This window comes from Magnolia sinica, chromosome 9 (genome assembly GCF_029962835.1).
Source record: "Magnolia sinica isolate HGM2019 chromosome 9, MsV1, whole genome shotgun sequence".
Classification (NCBI taxonomy): Eukaryota; Viridiplantae; Streptophyta; class Magnoliopsida; order Magnoliales; family Magnoliaceae; genus Magnolia; species Magnolia sinica.
Window position 1 is genome coordinate 33,544,817 of NC_080581.1, and position 16,857 is coordinate 33,561,673.

At 41.2% G+C, this 16,857-nt stretch overlaps 1 long non-coding RNA gene and 1 pseudogene across 1 annotated transcript; both read left to right on the plus strand.

The window, feature by feature from the left end:
• The first annotated feature begins 872 nt into the window (after positions 1–872).
• On the plus strand, positions 873–1,879 carry LOC131256232 (uncharacterized). Its single transcript, XR_009176683.1, has 2 exons — positions 873–930; positions 1,677–1,879. It is a non-coding gene; the product is annotated as an uncharacterized LOC131256232 (long non-coding RNA).
• A 5,583-nt stretch (positions 1,880–7,462) lies between these two features.
• Positions 7,463–15,267, plus strand: LOC131254943 (ribonuclease TUDOR 1-like; annotated as a pseudogene).
• The last annotated feature ends 1,590 nt before the right edge of the window (positions 15,268–16,857 follow it).

A 16,857-nucleotide genomic window follows, 5' to 3' on the forward strand; every position in this document is an offset into this window, starting at 1 on the left:
TACGTGTAGGTTAGTGGTTAGCCTAGGAGAAATGATTGTAAAGGTTAGAGGTAAACCTAATTTAAAACCTTTGAGATAGTGAAATCTAATATACTCGAGGAGAGTGCATCCGCCGAGAGTGGAGTAGGCAAGTAGCCGAACCAATATATATGCTTGTATTTATGATTGTGATTGTGATTTGAACACATTTTTATTCATGGTTATGAGTTTAATTAGTTGAATTATATAAATGCTTGAATGGATTGTATGCTAGGCATTTGATTGATTGCACACACACACACACACAAGATGCCTATCTCGCACATAGACTAGTTGCTCAATTAGTTGCATTAATTGTAGTTTATGAGAATTGGACCCTTATGCTTTGTTTGAATTGGTAAAACATTTTACGTATCAATTAGTTTTAATTGACAAAATTTTAAGTGGACCTATTCACCCCCTAGGACTTGGCCATTATGCACTCCGCCAAGCTTCCGCATAGAGCGTGTGGTGTCATCTTAGATTATCCATGCAATTTTAACCCATACTCCTATGCTCAAGAAATCCCAAGCATTACGGTTACTTGTTATCTTTCTAACACAAACCATAATTATTCAGCGGGCCAATTATTCAACTAGGGGTGTCAACTGCTTGGGCCTCTAGATGGGCTAAGATTTGTCCAAGCTAGCCCTCATCGTTCAATGTAGACCCAAACCCCACTTAAAGTTTTTTTTTTCTTTCTTATTTCTTTTTTATTGCAAGATTGCCTTCTAATAGTCACACCTTTTCCATCCTGACATAAGTTTCTTTTTATTACAGGATTGCCTTCCAATAGTCATAGATGAGTTGGGCCACATTTGGGTTGGGCTGTACATGGTCTAAGTGAGGCCCGGTTGAAAAGCGGTCCCGCATTTTAATTTCCACCGCAGCCCGCTGCATTTTAACTTTGTGGTATGTGTTTTATCCACGCCATCCATTCATTTTTTCAGATCATTTAAGGGCTTAATTCCAAAATTGAGGTAGATCTAAATGTCAAGTGGACCACACAACAATAAAGATTGAATGTCCTCTATTAACGACCTCATCGGGTCCACCTAATGTTTATTTGACATCCAACCTATTGATTAGCAATGACCTAATGAACGGTATGGATGACATTTAAACATTATGGTGGACTTAAGGAGCTTTCAACCATAGGCATTTCCCTAACCAATTTTGTTTTCCTACTGTTGGGTCCACTTGAGTTTTGAATTTGCCTCATTTTTTTGGGCCTACCCTAACATCATTAGACAAAATGGATGACAGGGTGAATTTGTCACAAACATCATGGTAGGCCCACTTAGCTTCCAATCATAATGAGTTTTTCTTTTTTCTTTTTCTACAAGTCACCTATATCCATAACTCAAACATGCTACACCATGTAGAATAATTGGGATGGGATGCCAACAAGGTTGGTTGTTGTGCTACCATAGTGTTTATCTTTCATCAAACCAGTTAATCAGGTCTAAATCACAAGGATGAGGAGACAATACAAAAATCAATCTGATACAATGCCTAGGTAGGCCACACCATGCCAACTTAGTGCTGCTAGGACAAAATTTACACTACTCCCGTAGATAGGGGATCATATGAATTATTAATCAAGTTTAACTTCTGCATGCACAATCTAAATAATGGTTTTCACTTGATGGATGGAGTGTGTTTTATATATACAACACAGTGGATCCCAAAAGCTCGTGTATGGTAAGTGTAGACTATTCCGGTCTAATTTTTCCTGCCAACATGTCACTCAGGTAAAACATTATTAAATTGGTAGGGCTCTCCATTAAGATCACATGACATAATAATCCGAGCGAAGAGAGATGGAGTAAAATTGAAGTATATGTATTACATTATAACACATGGCAGAAATCTGACCAATAGTTAGAAGGGGCTAACCGTGAAGATGCCCTGCTTTATAAACCAGACCAATCACCTCATCAGGTGGGTCACCGAGGTAGGTGAGAATATATGGATGATTGGAAAGAAAAATCACCATTAGAAATACATGCATGGCCTACCTTATGAGTGTGCTGGCATGAATTTTTTCACAGGGCATGTCACATAGAGCCCCACCTTGTAAATGAACCGCATATCCCAAACATATGTCACAATGGCATATGCGCCCTTCTTCACCTTTTCAATCTCCAAACAGTGGCCGTACTCGGACTCATAGTTTCCTGTACATCTGGCATATATAATTGTAACAGGTCAGGTCCCATTTGTTTAACCCATCAAGAAGTAGGTTTCGTTTGGTTTTTGCCTTTTGGACCCAATTAAAATCAGGTCTAGTAGGTTCCGGTCAGTTTCATGAGATGATCTTATTAGTTTGGCTAATCAGTCTGGTGGGATCCAATTAATTTTAACTGCAAAGTTATATGTGTTTAATATATATATATATATATATATATATATATATATATATATATATATATATATATATATATATATATATATATATATATATTGATTTTTCGGGTTAAAGAAATGAGATTTCCTATTCCACACATATATAAGAGAGCTTATTTACCCACCATGCATGTGTTAAAGTGAGATATGCGTGCGATCAAATTCATGCATCTGGCTCACCCAAACTCAACTCAAAACCTAGATCCAAAGACCCCATGTGTAAACTGATTGGATCCAAGTTTGGGTCTTCATGAATTAGACTTGAGCCTTAGGAACACAACCTGACAAGTCCCTAAACTAGTTAGCCCTAGAGTGGATACTATAAGACCCTACCCAAACCCAACAAGTCGACACCCCTACTGATATGTATTTTTGCAAGAAAAGGCAACAAATACATTTCCCTTTTTTCGTTTCTTTGTTGTGGATGGCTATTCCATTTTAACAGTTCTTTGTTTGTTTTAGGTTGTTGCAGCTTCATCTTCCCATGAATCAATACATTTTTCCTTTTTCTTTTTGGTGGGCAACAACAACATGGATGGGGTATGTATATAAAAAACTTGGTTATTGCAGTCAGGTACTTCTTTTACTCCATGTTATTGGTTGACCACTAAATCCTGTTGGAGGGCTTAAAACGTGACACATGGCTCTTTTAAAAGTTCTTTTAATATTGTTGCAAATCAGATTCTACCAATCTGAACCTTGCAAAAAAATAAAATAAAATCTGCCAGTCTTTGGTATTTACCTTTATTTTCAATTAGATTAGGGAGCTTGTTTATTTTCAATCAGATTTAAAGGGAGGATGAGTTACCACCATTTTCTAAATGGTTAAAAACTAACATAGAAGTCTTGGTCCTTAAAAGAAGTAATGTGATGGTTGATATGCAGGCACTCGGACAATGTACATGCAGCACAATGAAAACTCAAACTAAACCATCCATTCTGTGAATTTAAATGTATATAGGTGGTATCCCAAAAATAAGACTTGTATAATGGATTTAGACTTTGATTCCTAAACCCTTTTGCTGAATTAGGACCATTTGATGCTTTTCATTCAACTGTCAATTAAATGTTTGCAAATCTGGACAGCTAGGCAATCAAGTCAATGTAAATTTTTAGGGTCAATATTTGGATGGTTCTCTATCTTTTTTATTTATATATTTTTTTAAAATTATTTTTTACATGCAATTACTAGGACTGCTTGCCTCAGTAAATGGTTAAAATCTCAGTGCATCCACAAACAGAATTCTCATTTGCTGCAGGAATATATGTTTAAGAACTTACTCCCATATTGTTTAAATTGATTTTATTGGAGCTCATTTGTATATAACTTCTCCTTCCAAAACAAAATGTTATTTCTCTTCAACTATATGTGCTTTTCCTATGTAAAATGTTTTTCTGCCCACAACAAATCCAACAACTTGGATAGTCTAATCTATGCACATTCTATGCCATGTGTACCAAGGATGAGTCATCACCATTTAAGAAATGATGGAAGAACATAGGAGTCTAGTCACAGAGTACTAAAAACAGTAACTAAGAAATAATGACAATAATGAAAGAGAAGGTACCATTGGACCAAGATGTGGCACTGGCACCATCACAACCATTGATGAGAGCACATGCATTGATCTTTGCATTGAAGATGGGATAGTTGGAGTCATGTGAATGGGTGGTGGAGGGCGAAGTAAATGAGTATGTGGAAGCAGCAACAAATTTGATGGGGAATTGCTTATGCACCATGATTGGAGGTGGAAGTGGTAGAAAGACCATTTGTTGTGGAAGTGCAGGTTGTTGTTGTTGTGGTTGAAATGGCTGAGGAATTTGTTGATATGCTTGCTGTCCAGAAGTGGGAGAATTAGATGGATGTGGTCCCTGTGGGAGACAAGCAGCCCCAATTTGTTTCGTGACTTAGTTACTCTATTTCGAGTGCAGGTACAAGAAATGGCATGGTGAAGTCACTGCTGGATTTAGTTGACGATCCTTGTACTGTGTCAAATTATCCTTTTGCAATTATTTGAGGTAAGCTCTTAATCTTACTTGGATCCTTGAAAGTATTGCCATGTCACTTATGGTACATCCACTTGGGTGCTTCTCTATATTTATTTCCTTGGGCTTCAATTTTGTATTTCTTTGGTAGAAAATCTTCTTTTTCTTCACAACTGGCATGGTTGGATTCCAAAAGTTGATTTCTAAAAAAAAGTTTGGACATTCTTCCTTCATTTGGGTGTTAATATTTTATTAACTGCAATTTCAGTCCCAATTGAGGATGTTGATTAACTGATTATTTGCATAACTGAGATGTGGCAGTGCAACTGGAGAGAAGGATCGTATGTGGGAATGTACCAGCTAAAAAAAAAATAAAATAAAGGCAATTGCTACGGCTAGAAACCGTAGCTAATACTAATGTGCCTATTGCTACGGATGAGTTTAACTTTCAGCTACAAATATTATCCGTAGTTGTGTATACATTTCACTACAGAAGGTATGGCTACGGATATAATTCGTAGCTATAGCTTCTATAGCTACGGATTCGATGGTCCTGCTACAGACTATAACCGTAGCCATAGATATTTAACTACTGCTTTCCTAGTAGTGGACGGCAAAGAGGATGCCGGTCAAGCTTCCGGTGTCCACCAACATTCAAAACACCTCACGGTTAGCTATGGTCATGGCCACCATTAGGGCATCGTCATGGGGGTAGTGGACTCCACAGGCGTCCTCTTCGATGAACGTTAGTTCGCAGGGGACCATCTTCTACTCTTTCAGAGGTCGGCAGGTAAGTTGGATATGATGTTCCGATCTATTATGGCTGATGCTTCGGGCATGAGCCTTGCGATTTCGGTTCGAATCTCCTCCCCCCGCAGGCCCACTAAAGATGGTGTGGATTTCCTTCGTAGCCTCGTTGTCGTTCCTATATCCGTGTTGTTCGTTCCTTCGTTCTGGCCCTTCTTGCCTTCTACCTACACTCCTGCAGATGTCTGGCGCGGATGAGGACTTCGATCTCCTCCTTGAGGTCGAAACAGTCGCTGGTGGCATGATCGTGGTTGCGGTGGAAATGACAATACTTTCGCTTGTCCCATTTTTCGGCGTCAGTCCTCATTCGGTTCAGCCATTTCAGGAGTCTTTTGTCTCGAACTTCTATGAGGACCTACTCAGGTGTATTGGTCAGAGGGGCGTAGGTGTGAAACCTGCTTTCAGGTCATTGGCTCGGCCATTGCCTAGACGAGTCATCATCTCTCCTCCTTTTATTGTTAACACTGGGAGGGGGTTCTTCTTTGCGCTTCTTTTCCTTAGCCGAACTCCCGGCACTCCGGGTGGCTTTGCGAGAGTTGAACAACTCTTTGGTGTTGGAATACTTGTGAGCTCGGTTGAGGAGGTCAGCCAATGTCGCCGGGGTATTTTTCCGATCAAGAAGAGAAATCTTCCTTCCTTCAAACCAACCATCATGATAGCTAGGGCTATCTGATTTGAATAGCCCTCCACTTGCATTGCTTTCTGGTTGAAACATTTGATGTAATTTTTCAATAGCTCGTCTTCCTTCTAGGTGATAGTAAGGAGGTGGGTCGCCAGCTTCCACTTGTCCTTTCCTCCAATGAATTGAGTGATGAAGATTTTGCTAAGCTGTGCGAACGAACTGATGGATTTCAGTTCAACTGCCAAACCATTTTCGAGCTACCCTTGACAGATTTAAGGAGAATGCCCTGCACATCACCGTGGTCGAGGCATCATGAAGTTCCATCCATGCACTGAAAGATTCTAGATGCTCGGTCAGGTTGGCAGACCAGGAGTCGGGGGTAATTTATGGCATCCTGAATATGGGTGGCAGCTGATCTTGATGATATCGTTGGTGAATGGTGGTTCAGTTTCCTTCAGCATTGCTTATATCGAGGTTGGAATCTGCGCGCGATATGCTGGCGTATATCACCGATCTAACCTTGCAGCTCTTTGAGTTCGGCTTCCTAGGGAACTTCGTTTTCTCCTACCACCTGAGGAGTCTTTCCACGCCTTTGATTCTCTAGCATGTGACGCAGGTCAGAAGCAAAGAGAGTGGCCGTTCTTGTGGTTTGAGCAGGCATCTGGCTGGGCTGCGGTCCGACCTCCTGGGGATCGGGAGGTGACGCGGAGGTCGGGACTACTCAATGGCAGCACTGTCTTCTGCCTCGCGACAAGGGAGATGGTTCTGTCTCTCTAGGATTTGCATCAGTCAATTCATGTTGTTGTTCAAAGTCTCGACATGATTTTCCAGAGAGACCAGCCGACCTCCCCAGTTACGAGATCTGGGTGCCGGTGCCACTGGAGTGGAATTAGCTCGTTGCTGAGAGGATTGTTCGGTTTGCACTGCAACAATGGCAGTTGGAGCTTTCTTCCTTCCCTTCGCCATTGTAGAACCCTGGTAAGATGAGAGCAGCTTGATGTCATTCCCACAGACGGCGCCAAACTGTTGATGCAGAAATTTGGTTAACCCTCACTGAACCTTCGAGTACCTTCACACAAAGATGACAAAGGAGACCATGGCTATAGTATGGGGACCCTCCGATGCCTAAGTCAGAATCAAGCAATTTGGGACCGGTAGTGTTGAGGGTTTACTGGTACGTACCTTTCACTATAGGTGGGACCTCTATTTATAGACTAAGAGTCGATTACATGGAGAGAAACACTCCCTAAATAGTAGGTGCGGATGGCTACTGTTTCTCAACCATTTAGGGAGATTGTCAACGATGATAAGATCAAGTGGTCGAGCTCTGAAGACACGTGTGGTCAGAGGCCGAGGTCGAGCATCCGAGTTGACCTTCGGAATCAATCCTATGGCCGTTCTGACAACGATTTTCTTAGACTAGGCACTCTGTAGGATATGTTGGTTATTTTTCCAATATAACTCGACCTCTTATCGAGTTCTTGGGTTGCAGCCATATATCTGAGCAATAGAGCCGAACTGCCTCCATTTGGGACCTTATCGGTGTCTTGAAAGCACCATGGATGACCATCCTCTTCATCTTATCGTACATTGTAAGGACTTCCTTGTAAGTTCCGAGCCATGCAGCCCCGCATATGGGATTACAGCTCGGATGACCTTCAGAAGACCTCAGTAGGAGCTCAACGAGAGCTCGAAAATGGATGGGATTGTGAGAGGGCTCGGAGCTCGTCCCCTTACACAAGAAGCGGAGATACTTCATCTTCTGGTGGACGAGGCCATCGGGCGGGTATATCTCCTAGTGTTGGATCGTTATTACTCTGGTCGTTGAGGAGCTCCTTGGTCATGCCGACCACGCGACGTATACTGATATCCGAGCCGACCTCATCTTTCTGATCAGTTCATTTTTTCCCATAACAAGTTGCAAGTGGGCCACACAATTCAAGTACGTCCTTCCTGGCTTGAGATGCATGTTAATTTGTTTTCGGATGCAGTATTGAAGTGATATATGAACCCAATTGTTTGGCTTAGATGTTGTAAGCATGTTCAGATCTTGTTGATATTTGATGACGTCTATTTTGAGAATGTAAGTCGGTCATTTACCTTAGTTGGAGGATGTAAATCATGGCTATGATCCAAACATTGAAAGGTGAGACTGCATTTTGAAATTTCTAGCTTCCAATACCAGAAAAATAAGCTACAATCAAATTGCAATTGAGATATGGATAAAAATCAGGAATACGACAGCTTGATTAATGGGGATTCTTGTTAGAAAAGAAGATATTCTTGTACACAAGGAGGATAGAACAAAAAGATAACGAGACGATCAGATCTATCGAGATCAAGGCTTGACTTGAATAGTCAATATCTCAAGACAGATTTGCTGCCCTTTTTCTGGTAGTTCTAGCAAGTGCAAAATGTAAGAAATCTGCAAATTGTCTTCAAGATACAATGAACTCTCAATCCAAATTTCAACACGAAAATTTACACATTTAAGTGTTGAACAGATCTCTAGATTTGACATCGATATGCCTTTAAGTCATTCAGAAAAAGCTTAGCAAGAGGTCAGATCAAGAGTACTTGCATAGAAGATGATATAATCTTAAGAATTAAGAGTATTAACTTCTGGATTATAGTATCCAGGATTTATATCAATTGAAGGGTCATGGATTTCTTCATGAAGAGATGCTAATGTGCCTCTATAAGAAATCCATACTCATTCACAACAAACAATTGTCTTTCATGAAAAGACATGACTCTTTGTCTTATGACAGTTATTTCTGTAACCATTCAGACAGAAACAGTTATCCAACAATAAAAACTGTAGCCACATGATCTAATCATCCTAACTGTTGCCACATATGTGACATGTGGCATAGGTGCCATATGTACAATTATGTCACAGTCACTCTCAATCAATACTAAGGTTAAAATACTTCATGGTAGACCCTAGTACGATTCAAGTTGCACCATGGCTCAAAATGATTTGAACTAGTGTCAAAAAGACTAAGGCTCTTTTGGCTCCATGCGAAGTGCTAAGTGCGCCTAATAAAGCATCAAAAAGCACCCAAGCATCCCTACAACCCACGCTGCGCGCGTGAGCGTGGACTCCTTGAGAAGATTTGAACCCTGGTTGCAAAAGCAAAAACCCCTTCTCTTACTATCTGACTGCACACTCTATTTATGAAAAGTTTTAATTATTAATATATTTATTTACTTATTAAAATAAACTTTTACTTTTGAAATTTATTATTTTTTAATTTTAAAAAACACTACAATTCTTTGGTACTGTACAAACGTATAGTTGATGAAAGCCATGGATTGGGTTCCACTCAGCCTTTTGTATTGAGGTTTTTTAATGGAAGATTACTGTGCCTTATTTTAAATCTGCTCATGTGACAAATTTGAAACTATGTTGATTCTCACTGATACAAGTTTGGAAGATGGTCCTTTAAATGGATGTTTCCATGAGTATTACGATTCCAACTATCGAGTACTTCCCATTTAAAAGCACTTAAGAACTATTACTCTCAAAAAGTTGCAAAACATGACATTCTGTAATAATTATTTTTAATTCTTTTGTTAATTTCCCACATTCTATTTCCTTTGAGACCTTCAATCATTTGTTGCTTGCCTATTTATTTAGTTGCTTGGTCTTTCATCTTGTTGCTGCGATTTGAAGACATTGCTTTAACATCAGTTACTAATTTCTGCAGCAGCAGTAAATTTTCATTATAACTTGGGAGGTTTTTTTGTCAAAGTCTTTCTAGCTCCCTTCCATGTTCTTATGTCTCTGATTTGTTATTTCCAATCATTATATGTTTATCTTGCAGGTGGCTGAGGAATTTCTAGCCAATCATACTAAATTGGATACCCATGTAGGGTCTGGCTAACTTCGTGGAATGGAGTGCCAATATGATGGAGGACGATGCCAAACATAAGTTGAGGGCTGCTGAGCTCCAAGCAAAGAAGGATCGTTTACGGATCTGGACATAACTATGTTCCTCCAGCTACAATCTCAAAGGCGATTCACGATCAGAATTTCACAAGAAAGGTGAGTGGCTTTCCCTTTTGTTTACAAGTAGTTTCCTCTTTCCATTAATCCTTGTGTAATTTTCCATTCCTTTGCATGCTTCTACTTTCTATAGGTGGTGGAGGTTGTGAGTGGGGATTGGACCATATTTGCCGATGACTCCATTCCTTATGGCAGCCCATCAGCTGAATGGCGTGTGAATCTTTCGAGTATCAGGTCACCCAAAATGGGCAATCCTCGCAGGGATGAAAAACCAGCACCCTGCCCGTGGGGCTCGAGAATTCCTGCGCCAATGCCTTATCGGCCATCAGGTATGTGTTCAAGTGCCTATTTACGTCCGATGAGATTTGTCAAGAATGAGCTGACAACTACAGGGACTTCATTCAAATTTGTTTCCAGAAAGTTGAATTAAAGGTTGGCCTTCTTTCAGGTAAATGTTTCAATGGAATATTCTAGGAAGGTCAGCATGGCTGATGGACTCAATCCAGTGCCTACAGCTGGCTCTTCAAATTCAAGAATCATGGATTTTGGATCGGTCTTTCTTGCATCTCCATCCAAGGTTGATGGTGATGACACAGCACCTACTCCAACTAGCAGGAATAAATGTTGCTGAGTTGGTTGTTGCGCGTGGCTTTGGCACGGTTATCAGGCACCGAGATTTTGAGGAAAGTTCAAATTATTATGATGCGTAGCTTGCTGCTGAATCTTGTGCAATCAATGGAAAGAAAGGGATCCATTCTGCAAAGGATCCCCCAGTCATGCACATAACTGACCTGCTGACAGTGAGAAAGCTGAACCTTCTTGTTTCCTTATACTTTCTATCACGTTTGGTTCTATGAAATGATCTCTTCTGGAATAAAATTGTTCCATCAGAACTTGGTAAAAAAATATACTTTCAGGCATCCGCAAAAGAAGCTAAAGATTTCTTGCCGTTCTTGTAGAGTAGAAGGCTATGTTGTGGATTAAGTCCTTAGTAGTCATCGGTTTAAATTGTTGATCCCTAAGGAAACTTGCAGCATTGCATTCTCCTTCTCTAGTGTTAGATGCCCTGGCTGTCACGCCCTAAACTCGGAAAAGGGGCTCACAAAATTTTCGATCGTCGAATTTGGCGCCGACAGCTTCCGTAGTGCCCCATTCTCGGATCCCGGCACTCACGTGCCCGATTCTGATCCTGGGATCTTACAAGGAGGATTTTCAGTATGATTTTTTTTTTGTAATGGAGCATAACCACAAGCATAATCAAGTCACAAAACAACATCACCATATATCCACTGTATCAAAAAATTTAAGTACAATACGGAAAGGGAAATACAGGGTGATCAAAAACTCCAAAATAATCTGATGTGCGCTCCTGCCTCAGCGCTGCTTCGATCTAATGCCACCTGCATGCAACGGTCGTGCATAAGCTTACAAAAGCTTAGAGGGTGGTGTAAGTGTGTGCGCAAGGCAAGTGCCAAGTATACAATATCAGAGTAATGCGAAAATATGCGGTAAGTCCATGTATACTATCATCTGTACCAAAGCTATGTGATACAAGGCATGAATGCTATCGGCCATACCAAGGCCATGCGATGCAAAGCCTATGTGGCTAAATGTCATATGCGAGATACAAAGCAAGCATACCAGTCCTCATCAAGTACACATATCAGTACAGTTCCTCTCTGGATATCACCGGGGCCTAATACACTTCACACTGACTGCCTCCTCCTTAGCTGCACAGCCAAGCAAGTGGAAGAGACTACACTATTCGCCTGACCAGTAGTCTGTCAATACCTACCCGGCTCGTCGATAGCGGATTCATTTGCGAGCTGGTCAAACTCAGCCTAGCTTATAGCCCTCTCACTCGGGCGGATAAGGCCACACCCCCTTCCAACCGACCACGACAGTGGGAGATGCGGCCTATTGGTATTCGGCACTCCGGCGCTCGTGTATCCATTCAATCTAGACGTTGGAGCATCTCCTGGTACCAAAAAGGTTCTGGGATTTTCACCCAAGGACATCCTAAGTGCCCATAATGCTAGAGCCAATATTTCTGGTATCCGATACGACCATTCATGATGTGCCTGTGGAGGCCACAACCCTGATGTTGCTAGGGCGTGCAGTGATCATGACACGCAATGCGAAATGTATGAGTCACACCGTCAGTCATGCAGCAATCCTGCGCGTACCGCGCGATCATATGGGGCACTTCGTCTTATAAGGAGTCCCGTAAATGTCTCAGCCCAACGGCTTATGCTATGATTAAACATTCCTCATATCAAGCATACATATGATGCGTATGGGCATGAATCATGGAGTTATACTAAGCATGTTATAAAGTGATGAATTATCAACAAGTATGGGCCTATCGATGGGCCTTAAGGAGAGTTACAATACTGACATTTAACCAACATTGTACTTACACTGTGGACGTCAAACCATCATTGCTCCCAAGGCATAGCCCGCCATAAAGGTCAACACATAAACCACGGTGGAATCACATTCAATGAGCCTTATGTACATCCCATTGGGCCTTGACCCACGGGCCTCCAATACATTAAACGGGCCTCATAACTTAGGCCTCATATATATCAAGGTGGGCCTCGACAACGGGCCACAAATACATCAAAATGGGCCTAATCACATGGGCCTCATATATATACCAAGGTGGGGTCCACTCGAACTATAGATCTGTCTTGTTTTTAGTCTCAAGCCTGTAAGACAAGCTTGCCAAATGGTGGACAGTTTGGATGCAACACTTGCATCATGGTGGACCCCACCATCCAACCAGTGGACGGTGTGGTGAGAACACATGCATCATTGGGGTCCCACCGTCCACCATTGGACGGTGTGGTGAGATTCACAGTGGGTTCCACCGTCCACTATGGACGGTGTGAATGAACACATACATCATTGGTGGGTCCCACGTGGAGCCACCATAATATTTATTTATCATCCAACCGTTGATAAGGTCACACGGTCCTGGATGAACAGGAAAAATAGATTTCGTAATGATCCAAAACTCCTGGACTCCAAGGAGTTTCAATGGCAGACGTTACATCCCCACTGTTTCCTGTGATGTGGGCCATCTGAGATCCAGATTGGGCTGATTTTTGGAGGGAGCCTACTTCAAGAAGGGGCCCACCAAATGAACGGTTTGGATGACAAACACCCATCATGGTGGGGCCCACGGCTAGGATTGTGGATCCCTGCTATCCGCCCGTTGAACGCCGCAGGTGCTGCCTGCGTGCCTCTAGCAGCAGCAGCGTCTGCTGCATATGTATATTTTTTTTGTTTTTTTGAAATCTAGTTTTTTAGAGGTTTTTCATGCGTGGGGCCCACATCAGAAGAATCCACCCCATACACTGCTTCCCATAGCCCAAGACAAGCCAAACAAGCCCAATATTCAATATATTTAGGGGTGTGAAAACATCATGTGGATTTTTAATGGTGACAGCCACTGTTTTTCTATGCTATGGCCTGCCAGAAAGTCGGATTGGCTTCATTTTTCGGCTCAACGCCTCAAATAATCTGAAGAATAGGATGAACGACATGGATTACATTCATGCATCAAGGTGGGGCCTACACAAGTGGCCCACCCTAAATGCTTTACACCAAGCTAATATTTGTGTTTTCCATTCAGCGTGCATTTCAAGTGGGCTGCCCACGTGGGCCGCCAAATGATGGGTGGTGTGGATACAACACTCATAAAGTGGGCCCCATCTATAGATGACTTGGATAAAATACATGCCTTATGGTGGGGTCGATCCGGGTGGGCCACACGGCCACATCATTACATAAAACAAGAAAAAAATTGAGAGAGAGAGAGAGAGAGAGAGAGAGAGAGAGAGAGAGAGAGAGAGACATGTGATGGAGGGACCCCGACACTATGGGCCTTCCTTAGTAATCAATCATACATCAAGTGGGTCCCATAACATGTGGGCCCATCGGTGGAGATTCCTTCTCCACCAAAATGGAAGGTCTAGATGACCTCTAGCCATGCAAAGAAAATAAACATCATGATGGGGTCCATGGAGAATGGCCCCATCATGGAATGATCATGTGGATCAAGGTGGGCCATCGGCCACACCTAGGGTCCAAAGTGAGATCCATACCATCAATCGGTAGGCCTTACTTGGTCCTTCATAAAAAAAAAGAAAATCTAGGCCTAATAGAGCACCCACCATTTAATCTTCTCGGTTCGTTGGAATGCCGGTCTCCTTGTGCTTCACTTTGATGGAGGGTGATGAGAGTTGAATGGCTAGGATGAAGGTTTTTGGGATGAGAAAGTGGGCCACACAACTCACTCTTTTCTCTCTTGAAATGGCTTGGACGTGCACTCTCTTCCCTTGCTTGGAAAGTGTGTTGAGAAATGAGAGAGAGAGGGTTGTAAGGAGAGAGAGTGAGAGATGGGTGATGGATGTGAGTGATGGGTGAGGTGATGGTATACTTGACATGTATGAGTGTGTAAGAGAGATGGTGAGAGAGAGTTGACTTGGTGGTTGCTTACTTGGGGAGAAAGAAAGTATGGGTGCTCTTGTACTTGACATGAGGTGATTGATTGATTGATTGAGTGATTGATTGATGAGACATGTTGTAGAGATTCTCTTGGGATTGCAAACGCGCGGTGTTTCTTCAAAATAAACGCCGGCCCACATCTTTTGGCCAGAGTATCGGATCGGTGCGCAAAACGCGGCGTTGGAATAGTGGCGACGGTGCGGTCGCAATGATACAAGTCTCAGATTAAACTGACTCAGATCTATAGGTTACGACTTAGGGTCACGCGCAAACGTCGATTATACGTCGCAGGTTGCCGGACTTCGACGAGAAGGATCACGAGAGTCGACGGAACAGTATGGACTAGGATACGGGTCTTACACTGGCCGCGATGAGCCTTTCTCAGATGAAGTGATTGCTTTCACGAGAAGAAAGATCTTACAGAGGAATGTAGAGGTACCATGTTCTGCCTTGGTTTATTCCATTTGACTTTAAGTTCAGTGCTGTTAAATTTCTGTAATTTTGTGCAGATTGAAGTCAAAACGGTTGATAGGACTGGAACCTTCTTGGATTCTTTATGAGAATCAAAGACCAACATGGCTGTGGTTCTTCTAGAGGCTCGGCTGGCAAGGCTTCAAACTACTTTTGGTGCTGACAGGATTCCTGATGCTCACCTACTTGCAAAGGCTGAGCAGTCTGCAAAAAAAAAAAAAAAAAAAAAACAGAGATTGAAGGTTAGTGCTTAAGGTGCTTCGTGATTTAGAAAGTCAATGCTGAACTTGCTAACTTTCAGTATCCACATTTTGAGCTCAAGTGATAATCAGTTCAGATTCAGGTTCAATGATTCCAATCAATGTAGTTAAAAAGGGGATAGGTGCACTTGCCCCTAGAGCGCCGGGAATGCCGCTTGGTGTTATGAGGCAATTTTCTTTAAAATGTGTAATAACAAATAATGTTTACATTACATATATAATAAATATTAATATTTACATATTTATATGCTGATTTTTCAATCAATCAAAATCAACACCATTCAAATTTCAAAGGAAAACGAAAATTAAAACGGAGCTAAGACAATTATACAAAATCAACTTGCACACTAAACCATCAATTTATCAAATTAATATTAGTAATCAACTAATCACTAATCAATAATCAATAATATAACCATCCATGAACTGGTCAACCACACTAATAACCCTTAATCAAAGCTAAAGTTGCTGAAAATGTTGGTTCGAGTTTAGACAATCTTAAGCTGTGGATCTCAAAGAAATGAGGAGAGTTGAAATAGGGATGAAAAAACTCCTCGTCTATTGCTGGTTTCATGTTTTTGGGGCTGGTCTCTCTGATCCACATCATCCCATTGCTAGTTTCAGGTTTTGGGGGTGGTCTCTTTGATCCACATCATCCCATTGCTAGTTTCATGTTTTTGGGGCTGGGGGTGATTTCATTACCTCCTAGAGTTAGCCAGATGTTTGGAGAGGTATGCTAACTAGGGCTAATGTATGTTGAGATTGGTTCAAACGGAACCCCCTTTTATTAGGGGAGGTTGATGGGGGTAAATACAGTTATTCCATGAAAGCGTGTGATGCGAATCTTGATGCACTAGGTATCCATCACTTACATTTGTTTTATGGTTGATTTTTTTAATTGGAAGCCTTTGATTTTTCTTACCTTTTTTTTATTATTATTATTTTCTTGTCCACTTTTATTATTTGCTTTCAATTAGTTTAATTTTAAAAAGGTGTGCTCTAGCCTTTTTTTTTTTTTTTTTTAAAGCAAATTAAGTTTCTTTTAAAGCTTAGCTATTCTATGTTCTGTTGGTTGAATATTTTTTTTTGCAATTAACAAAAGAAACACTAAAAGAAATTTTTTTCTATTTTTTTAATGCAGGAAAATTTCCGACGGCTTTAGGCCGTCTCTATTTTTCTAAAAATTGAGCTTATAGATGGTCAATAACTCTCTAAATGTTTTGGTGAGGCATTAAATGCATCTAACAACGGTCACGAATAGTCCATTTTAAAGACGGTCTATCTATCTAAATTCAAAGATGGTCCATAACCATCTTTTTTTTTAAAGACGGTCTACAACCGTCTTTTTTATTTTTTTAACGACGGTATCAAGAGAACTTTTATGACACAGCAAAATACGACGGCCCATGCGATGGTTCAAAACCATCGGATATTGAGATTTGAGATGGTTTTTATCATTTTTTCACTATTTTTGCATAGTGACACTTGGCTTAAAACTAAGAAGCTTATTATAGACTACTAATGAAGTGAAATGTGTTAGTGAACATGTTTGTCAATCACGTGTGTTAGTTTGTTAGTAAGTCGGTTGAGCCCTTAGAAGCTGAAGACTGATGACACAAAGTCTTGGAACATCAATGTAACATTTCGAAAAAATCCGTACTAAGACCCGAGTACCACCTCAGGCAGAAATCGCTAAGGACCGAATCCTTTAGAAATTAAACAGAAATTAATTAAGTACTAAACTGAATTAATCAATA